This window comes from Chenopodium album, chromosome 11, assembly GCF_948465745.1.
Source record: "Chenopodium album chromosome 11, dcCheAlbu1.1, whole genome shotgun sequence".
NCBI classification, from domain to species: Eukaryota; Viridiplantae; Streptophyta; class Magnoliopsida; order Caryophyllales; family Amaranthaceae; genus Chenopodium; species Chenopodium album.
Window position 1 is genome coordinate 16,654,069 of NC_137844.1, and position 9,482 is coordinate 16,663,550.

General features: G+C 32.8%; 1 long non-coding RNA gene across 2 annotated transcripts; it reads left to right on the plus strand.

Moving 5' to 3' along the window:
• The first annotated feature begins 500 nt into the window (after nt 1-500).
• LOC145568670 (uncharacterized) lies at nt 501-4,556 on the plus strand. 2 transcript variants are annotated; one of them, XR_014095882.1, is made up of 6 exons: nt 501-602; nt 761-925; nt 1,700-1,775; nt 2,514-2,635; nt 3,058-3,932; nt 4,028-4,556. It is a non-coding gene; the product is annotated as an uncharacterized LOC145568670 (long non-coding RNA). The 2 variants fall into 2 exon arrangements; XR_014095883.1 differs by lacking the exon at nt 1,700-1,775.
• The last annotated feature ends 4,926 nt before the right edge of the window (nt 4,557-9,482 follow it).

Consider the following 9,482-nt stretch of genomic DNA (forward strand, 5'->3'; position numbering starts at 1 on the left):
AATTTGGATAGAATTTTAGGATAAAATTGTTAGTTGAGAGTTTTATTTTCGATAAAATACCAATATTTCATATGTATAAATTGAATTATAATTTTATTCAAAAAAATTAGATTATAACTCTAAAAAAAATACCAATATTATTATTAGTCATTTACATGCCTACTACATAGTTTAAATCGTTACAAAAACACATCAATTGCTAACTAATTATGTATTGGAGATATATTTTGAAATTTGACATATATATTAAAAATTTATCTGAAAATTTAATAAAAAAACCCGAGCATTGCATGGGGCACAAAACTAGTTTTTTTTATATAAAGTGGTTAATCAATAAAAAAAATTATCAATATTTCAATTTTACAAATATACAAGTGAATTTTAGGTGGAAAAATTACCTCCATAATCAATAAAGCATTTGACATGGTTAAAATTTTGAGGGAAATTCTTCCCTTTAAAAGCATTATTTAGCGGAATAACTTCCTCGAAATACATGTAATTAATAACCAAAAATGAGAAAAATGAAGTAAAGCCTAACTACTGCGTTCTTCAGTTCTTCCCTCCATGCTCTATTCTCTAACGATCATCTCCTCAAGTGATAGGTAATTTCCTTTTCTCCGAAATCTGAAATTTAATATTTTTCTAAAATTAGGTATCGTCAAATCAATTTAGGGCCTCTATTTTTTTTTAATATTATTAATATCAATTTGGGTTTTCCATGGATTGTGAAATTTTTATAATCTATCACCATCTCCCATAGATCAAGTCAAAGACGAATCCTTGAAAGAATTGCAAAACTTGAGCTCTAACTCACTTCCTTTTCTTCTTCCGATGGCGCCTCCACTAACGCCACCACAAAGCTTGTTTCCGGTGATCTGAGAGGCGCAAAAATGGCGATATGTTTGGTGGCTTCAATTGCAAAGTGGTAAGTGGTTTGCTAATTAATTAATTATATTTATATCCTAATCCTATTGATAGGTTTTGTTTTTTGCAATGGGGGATTTAGTTGTATTTTTTTTTTCGGTTGAATTTAATTAAATTTAATTGTGCTATTATGTATGAGTAATTGATGCCCAATTGAAGTTTGAAATGGAAATTGAAATTGAAATGGAGGCTGAACTAAAATATATATAGAGTGGTTTGGTACTGGAGTCTTATTGTCTTTTCTTCATTTTCTGTTGGCTATAAGTATGGTGTTTCAGAGGGTATTTATTTTTTATTTAATTTTTGTTCATGTTTTAAATGGTGCTAAGAAGTTTTGCCTTTTTGATGGCTTATACAATGTACTTTAATAAATGAACCCTGATTACTGGTTCTCAATCTATATTAAGCTAAACCTGCTAATTTTGGACACCAAAACTGAACAGAAATCAAACTACCTTACTGTGATGCTGAACTTTACAATCCATATTGAACTGTATAGTGATACTCTAAAACTTTACTATTTGTTACTAATGGTTATCGTTTTGTTGCATTTTATATGATTTGGCTACTTAGGAATTTTGGTTTGTTGTTGATATTATAGTAGTTGAATGGCAGTGAATAGGAAATATCTAATTTGAGTATTTTGTTATTGGGGGATTCGTTTTGTCAAGCTTTTATGATGACTTGTTGTTGATGATCAAAGCGATACTCTCATCAAATTCCTTGTCTTCGGTTATTTATCTTCTGTTTGCATTCTCTTGCCTAAATCACCAAGGTGGCTTGTCAGCAAGGGAAGGATATCTGAAGCCAAGAAGGAATTAATGAGGTTCATGGAAATAACGACGTCACAAGTGAATCTCTTACTTAAATTTTTGTTTTATAGTATATGGCTTACCGTAGTTTTGTGACTTTTGTCCTTATTTTTAGATTCAAGTAGTTTTCTAAAGAATCTAGCTGTAACATTCAAGAATACCAGCAAGTTACTTATATTATTTGTCAAATGTGGGCATTTATATGAATCCAACAGTCAGATATGCATGCATACTAAGTGTTGATTAAGTGGTATTGATGTATTATGCTTTCGGGAAGTCTTAGCTCAAAGTTTGAATATGATTTTGGAGATGAAACTGTAACCTGATGTTTTCTTAGTATTAAATGTGAAGACTTAAGTTGATGAATGTGCCTTACTTGTAGACTCAAATAATAGTTCAATTCATCCACAGCGATTTAGCTTGAATTGACTCTTTGTAACCAATCAATTCGAGCACGAAAACGAGCAATAAACTATACTTTATGCAAGTATTTTTCTATGTGGTCAACATAATAGCATCATATTTTTTTGGTTATGCTTCATCAATGAGGATTTAGGAACTTTGTTAGTGCAGTCTTTTTCTGTTAAGTAGACAACAAAATTAGCTGACATAAAAGAAAGTTTTAGCTATGTTTGCTTTATTTGTTCTTTGTGTCATGGCCAGTGTTTGACCTAAAAATGGTGTGTTAATTTATGCATCACTGGCATGTGTTCTGAAGTTTATCAATTATGTTGATGTTCTGGTGAAGTCATTGTTCCCCACTCTTAAATCGTGTAGGTTATTATGAGTTTGATGAACATATGAAGAAACAAAATAACATCGATGTTTCCATCTGTGGAGTAGAGTAGCTTTGCCCTTCCCATATGACCTTGTCCATTAAGAGTTGAATCGATATCCAAGTAAGTTTTTAAATTGGTCTGGTTACATTTGTTATAGTCAGTTTATTCAAAATGAGGGGTTTATGGTGTTGTGGATGGCATTGAAGATGTGTAGTTTCAGTCATTTAAGTGTTCCACATTCTACTTCATGCTACATATAATCAACTTAGTTTAACTTGTGGAAAAGTGTTACATTATAAGTAAGCGCAAAGCCTTGGGGAGTAAGTAAAGCACTAGAATCCTAATAGTACAAGACTAGGAAATAAGATATATACAGAATTGTTTGTTTCCAAAATACACCAAGACTTTCCTTAATAATCGAATTTCTAGTATCATGTAGCAAGAATTATGGTTGCATCAGAATTTTGACTTGGAATTATACATACATACATACATATATATATATATAAAGAAGGAATTTTGACTTGAGATATTTGCTGCAGATGTCGAGGTAGTCTGGTGTCAGGAAGAGGCAATGAACATGGGCGCTTACAGCTATATTGCACCTCGTCTATGTCCATAAATGAAATAATTAGATAGGAAGTGGTGATGACATTGAGTATGTTGGGCACCTTTCATCTGCTGCAACTACTATTGGTTTTATCTTAGTTCATAGAAAAAGACAAATCGAGCTTCTACAGTTAGCATTGCAGCTAGAGCCAGTCCCATTCCGATGAGCCAGTGGGATGCTGCACGCTTAACACTGATGGAGCAGCAAAGGGCCCTCTTGGGCTAGCTAAGGGAACGAAAATTATCAGAAATGAGACAAGTAAGATAATTTCGGGGTGTTCTGCCAACTTTGGGCGTTGCGAAGCTTTTCGAGCTGAAATTCCGGCGCTTAAGAAGGGTCTGATCTTAGCCAAGGTTCTCTGTATTGACAAACTTGTGGTTTAGTTAGATAAAAATGCTTGTGTTCAAGTGCTATCAAATTAAACGAGCAAGATGATGCGGGTGAATGTGCCCACTTGATCAATTTCTGTAAAGATTTGATACGAAAGGAAGATTGGGAAGTCCAAGCTATGAGACAGGGTAATATTTAATCAGTTCCTTGGGACTGATTGTGTGACAGTGGTTGAGCCATGTAAAGTCAATGTGGAAAGAAGCAGAGATAAAGGAACAAGTCAGTACCTATAGAGGAAGAATACATGGACAATGGCTACATATCTTTTGCCTTGGAGTCACTCGTTCTTCCAGCTTTGTATTTCATCGATCCCAAGCTATATTATTAGACGAAGTTATTAGAAGTGAGGAGTACCATAATCTATTCAAGTTGATGAGCACTTGCAGCCACCTCCTCAACGATTACCAAGGCTTTCAAGTAAGTCACTTTGGTCATAATCACCTCCAAACAAGATTAGCTTAGTTTGTTTGCTTTCGTTTAAAATGATAAATATCTTGGCTGTTGCATCAAAGGGAAGCGGAGGATGGAAAGCTAAATGCAGTTTCCTTACGCATGCTTTGTTAAAATGGAACTATAAGCAAAGAAGATGCTATTAGAGAAATAAGACAGACAATATAAGACAAAGAAGAGAGCTGCTGAGAATAGTATTGCGAGGTGATGTTGGTGTAGTTCCAAAATATTGCAAGGAAGTGTTCTGGAAATGAGCAAGGTGCTGCACTTTTTCTACATGAAGGATGATGGGATTTCTTCTGATGATATGAAAGGTGTTGTAAAAGCAGTTCTCCATACATTACCCATTGATTAAGTGTAAAAATACAGTATTATTTCATTTGCGAAAGCAAAATAAGGGAAAGAATTAAGAAAATAATTCTTTCAAATTTTCTTATTGATCAAATTTAACTCTAGGTCTTCAAGTATTAAATCCTATTATTGTAAGTCATTCAACAGCAAAATTTTATAATAGGAAGTTTTATTAGCCATTTGTTGGCTCATGTACAATCTTTTAGGACAATGTGTTGCACCCCTTAATTATTAAGGATTGTCGGCTTAGTGCAATTTACATAAATTCATATGAGAATAGTATCTTTACGTATATTTTATACTACCTGCATTATAAACTAAACTTGAAAAACGCAAAAAAAAAAAAATGATTATAAAATTGTAAAAAACCTTGTTTTTGTGGGCTATTTTATGCTGAGGCTTTTTTTTTTTTTTTTTTTTTTTTTTTTTTTTTTTTTTTTGGGAAATTATTAATATTTATAAGATATAATATTTTTAAAATGAATTTGTTGAATTTTATTTGGGTAAATGTCATACGATTATCGACTTATAATGGTGCAAAAATCAAGTTTCATCAATTTTACATGTAAGAATTTATAATTAATTTTTTTTACACCGTAGTTTGTATCTCATGGTTAAAACTAATTAAATGATTGGTAACATGAGTCTAAATTTATTTACCTTACAAATATATGATTCGTTTGTATTAACACATTGCCACAGAAATAAATTTTAATGTGGCACAAGTGTTAGAATGATTGTCATAGTAAAAAAAAAAAATACCCGTGACACAAGTGTGTGTTTGCCACGAGAAAATTATTTGTTGTGGAAACAATGTCCATTTGCCACGGGAACATAATTACTTGAAACAAAAGTGTTTATTTGCCACGGGAAAAAAAAATTTAGTCGTGGCACTAGTTTCAATTAGCCACAAACTCATTTTTCCCGTAGCATAATATTTGTTGTCATATCAAGTTTATAACTAAACTTATTTTTCCCGTGGCAAACTCAAATTATGCCACGAATTTTATATTATCGTAGCATAATTTGTGACACAAGATTCAATTTGTTGTAGTGTACTTTTTTTTTTTTAGGTAATTTGTTATTTGTAACAATTGTTTCATGTTGCTAATTAAAATTTTGTAATAAAGTACATTTAAATATATTCTAAACAAATACATTTAAATATATTCTAAACAAATACATTTAAATATATTCTAAACAAATATATTTAAAAATTATAAAAAAACAACCTAATATTATGCGTCTATGTTAAAATATTTATTTTATTCTAAGGTAATGACTAGTTTAGATATTTAAGTTAGGATAGCACATTAGCTGTAATTGAATATCTCATAAAACCTGAATATTAAACAAACACAATTAATGGACATTTTTACGGACTCGTCATCCAATAACCTTTTTATCTATATCAAACTATTATATATGTTATAGACGTATATTAAATTTGCATTATTTGTTTTTAGGAAGGTGATGCGGTGTCGAAACGCAAACAAATTAATAATAATTACCCTAAGACTACTAACTTGTAATTAGCGGAAGTAGGAGTCGATCCCACGAAGAATGTGCTTGCAAATAACTAAGAATAAAATCCAAAACACTTAACAAAGACTCAAAACAATGAAATAAATGATTGGGGGGAGTTTAAGGATAAGGATCAACTAACAACTAGGAACTTAAACTAATAAGAACAATAACAGATAAGGAACTTGAGATACTTAGCAACTATATATAGAAATCCACCATGCAAATGTATAATCTCGGACATATTACTTAACCCTTTAGAATAGCTTGATTTATGGAACAAGTTCCTCTGTTTCCCCTTATTAATGGTTAGATCCCGTACGACTTTCACTAACTGTAACCAATAGATAACCCCTATACTAAGAGCAAGGAATTTAACCTGATGACAGCTGTAGGGAATATTTCAAGCATCCCACACTTGAACCCCACTGTGATCATACACTTAAGCAGGGTGACCTCCAAAGGGATGGAAGCTATAGAGTAAAAGAGTCGCCAACAAGTTTTAGGAACTTGTAAACCGTTCACAGGGTGAAGGTTACACCCTTTAACGATCCAGGAGATTGTTAACTCCAATAGGTCAAGAACCATGACTGGAAGTTCGGGGATGAAGGTACAAATCCAACCTAAAAGAGATTGAGCCTGCCCTAAATAGGCCTCTACTTTATTCTTCTCGTATTCATGTGCGCTTTCTGACTAACATACAATCAATAGATTAAACTTAAACCTGTTTAATCTATGTTGGTTGAATATTAATGCACAAACAAAACTATTATTGGCGATCACTTGAATTATAATCATGTTAACCTAAACAAGATTATTAATTATCTTATTAAGCGTGATTAAAATACAAATTCCCTTAAAACCTGCAAGAGAGGGCGTGATCAAGCAATAACAATAACAACATATAATATCAAGCAACATAATAACAATCATCATCATCATAATATTCTCAATCTCATGAAAGCATAATAACAATAGCAAGATCCTAGGCATGATACTAACAAGATTAATAACAAACCTTACCATGTCACTAAACATTAAAGATTAAAGCTTCATCCCTAACATGGTACTAACATGATATTAGAAATTTTAATTAACCCTAAACATGATACTAGGAAGCAATAAAACATCTTAACATGATACTAGGAATTAACAAAATAATCTAAGCATGATTTCTATATCAAAAGATCAATAAAACAATAAAAGTACTTACTTCGATGTCTCGTACCTCTTTCTAATAACAAAATACACACGTTAATAACTTCAAGGAAAATAATAAAACAAAACAATTAAATTAAATAATTGAAATAGGAATTTGAGACCAAACCCTTAGAAATTATCAACCTTTCACGTCTAGGGCGAAGGCAACTTCGAACATGGCTAGGTGTGTCTAGAACTTGTGTATGTGGAATTTTGTATTTTGTAAAAAGGGGAAGGTTTAGAAAAAGAAGAGAGAGAGAAAGCTTCTAGATTTTTTTAGAGAGAGAATAGAAAGAGATGATTGTGAATTGTAGATGATTGAAAACAGGAAAATTCGTCCCCTATTTATAGGAAAAATAGCACGGGATCAAAGAAAATCATATTCGGAATAAAATACCTCCTGTCGCCAACGACAGGAGTCAGCGCCAGACGACAAGCTCGTCGCCAGGCGACAAAGGTCCGCGCCAGGCGACGAAAGTCAACGCCAGGCGACGACTCTGTCATCTCGCGCTGGTTCAAAAGTACAACGTGCTTTTACACGCGGAATCACCTTTTAAACCGGTTACAGGTAATTTTGCGTCCAAGCAGATTTAAAATTAGATTTAATATATTTTATTCAAAATAAAACATCTTCTTCTTTTAAAAATATAATTATCAATCCTAATCTTATTAGAATTAAAGAGAACCTTCTAGATATTTCTTGAAGATCAAAATCAATCCTAATTACTTTAGGAATATTAATTAATAGGCCCACCTCTAGATCATTGGGCCACATTTAAAATCATTGGGCCTAATTTAATTTAATCCATAACTTCCTCATAATTCATCGGAATTGGGCTTATAATATATCATTTGAAAGCTCTTTTCAAGCCCAATCCAACTACACTTTTATTGGAGCCTTATCATGGACCAAACCAAATTGGACTAGCTATTTTTATAGAGTAAGAAAAGAAACATTTTTGAAAACAGAAAGAGAAATATTTTAATAAAAACATCCTCATCACTAGACTTTCCACACTTTCACTTCGTTCGATAATCAAATGACGTGAAAAGTATTAATCACTGGGTTTGGTTTTGGGGAGACACATTTGGGTGTCTACAACAGCATTAAGAACTAGGAAAAAATCAAGCCAAGACAACCACAACACTCCGGAACTTACGTGATTTGGCCTCGATTAAGAATTACTTTTCAATTAATAGAGTGGAACGTCCTCCTCTACAATTGTTCGCTACTTCATTAATGTTCCCAAGCAATTATGGACTTAGTAGTATAAATTAGCAAAAGAATTTAGACCCAAACAAATAGTTGTACACCTACTTATAAGAAATCATCATTCGTATGAACAAAACAATGATTCAAGAATAGTCAAAAGCATTTATCATTAAAACCAACAATACTTGTCTCAAACACTTAATACATGGCTTAAAACTAGTAGTTACTGAGCATAACAAGCTAAGGACTCATAACACAAAGATAAGAAAAGAAAACGAAACAAGAACCCATCAAGTTCCTTAGATTCGGATCTGAATTCCTCTCAGGCAACTCCGAGTTCCTTCGCTGTAATGTATCACGAACAATGACAAATGACTCCTTACCCTTGAGGGGTTTTGGAGTGAATCATCCCTTCTTTCGCGTCTCTCTCGTCTCCAGTCTCTCTCTAATTTCGTGGCTTTAAATAGGCTAAGAGATGATTGGAAATATCTCAATGATAAGGTAAGTAATAAGATAAGATTGTGAATATATATATCTATTTCCATATCTTAACCAATTGATAAGATCTTCTCTTTAATCAAATATATCTTTTCCAACTGCTGTAGATCTTGTAAATTATTCCCCAAGACTTCCCAAATTCGTGGATTCAGTGAACTTAGACGAACAAAGCGTGCTCAACAAGCTCTTTTCTTCTTCGTTAATTTCTCAAGTTCCTCCGAAGTAACTTCCATTTGTGCTTCGCATTGACTCCTTTATTTGGTTCATCATTTTTTGATAGGAATGGTGTCCTTCAAACAAGTGAATTATTCCAATATAGGGTTCGGAATTATTAGAAAGCTAATTATTCAGTGAGGTCAAGTGATCAAAATGCCTAGTTGGAAACCGCTTCCGATCAGTAATATTATTATATATTTAATATTACAACTTAATCTTGACTGAACCCTTCGAGTCACACCCAAGCAAACACACGATCTGTCATGACGAATTAATTCGAAAGGAATTAATGAGTCACTCGAGTATTATGAGCATAGACGTCGAATATCGAGTTTGGAGTGTCAAGACCGAGCGTCGCAAGTTGAGTCGAATTAATAAGATGACGAAACGGTAAAAATCAATTAATCAACAAGTACCAAAATACCCTAGCATCAGAATAGCCCGAGTAAACCGAGTGCTAGAGGCATTGGTGCTAGCATGGAAGCTAGCATGCGCACGACACCAAGCCGAGGGTG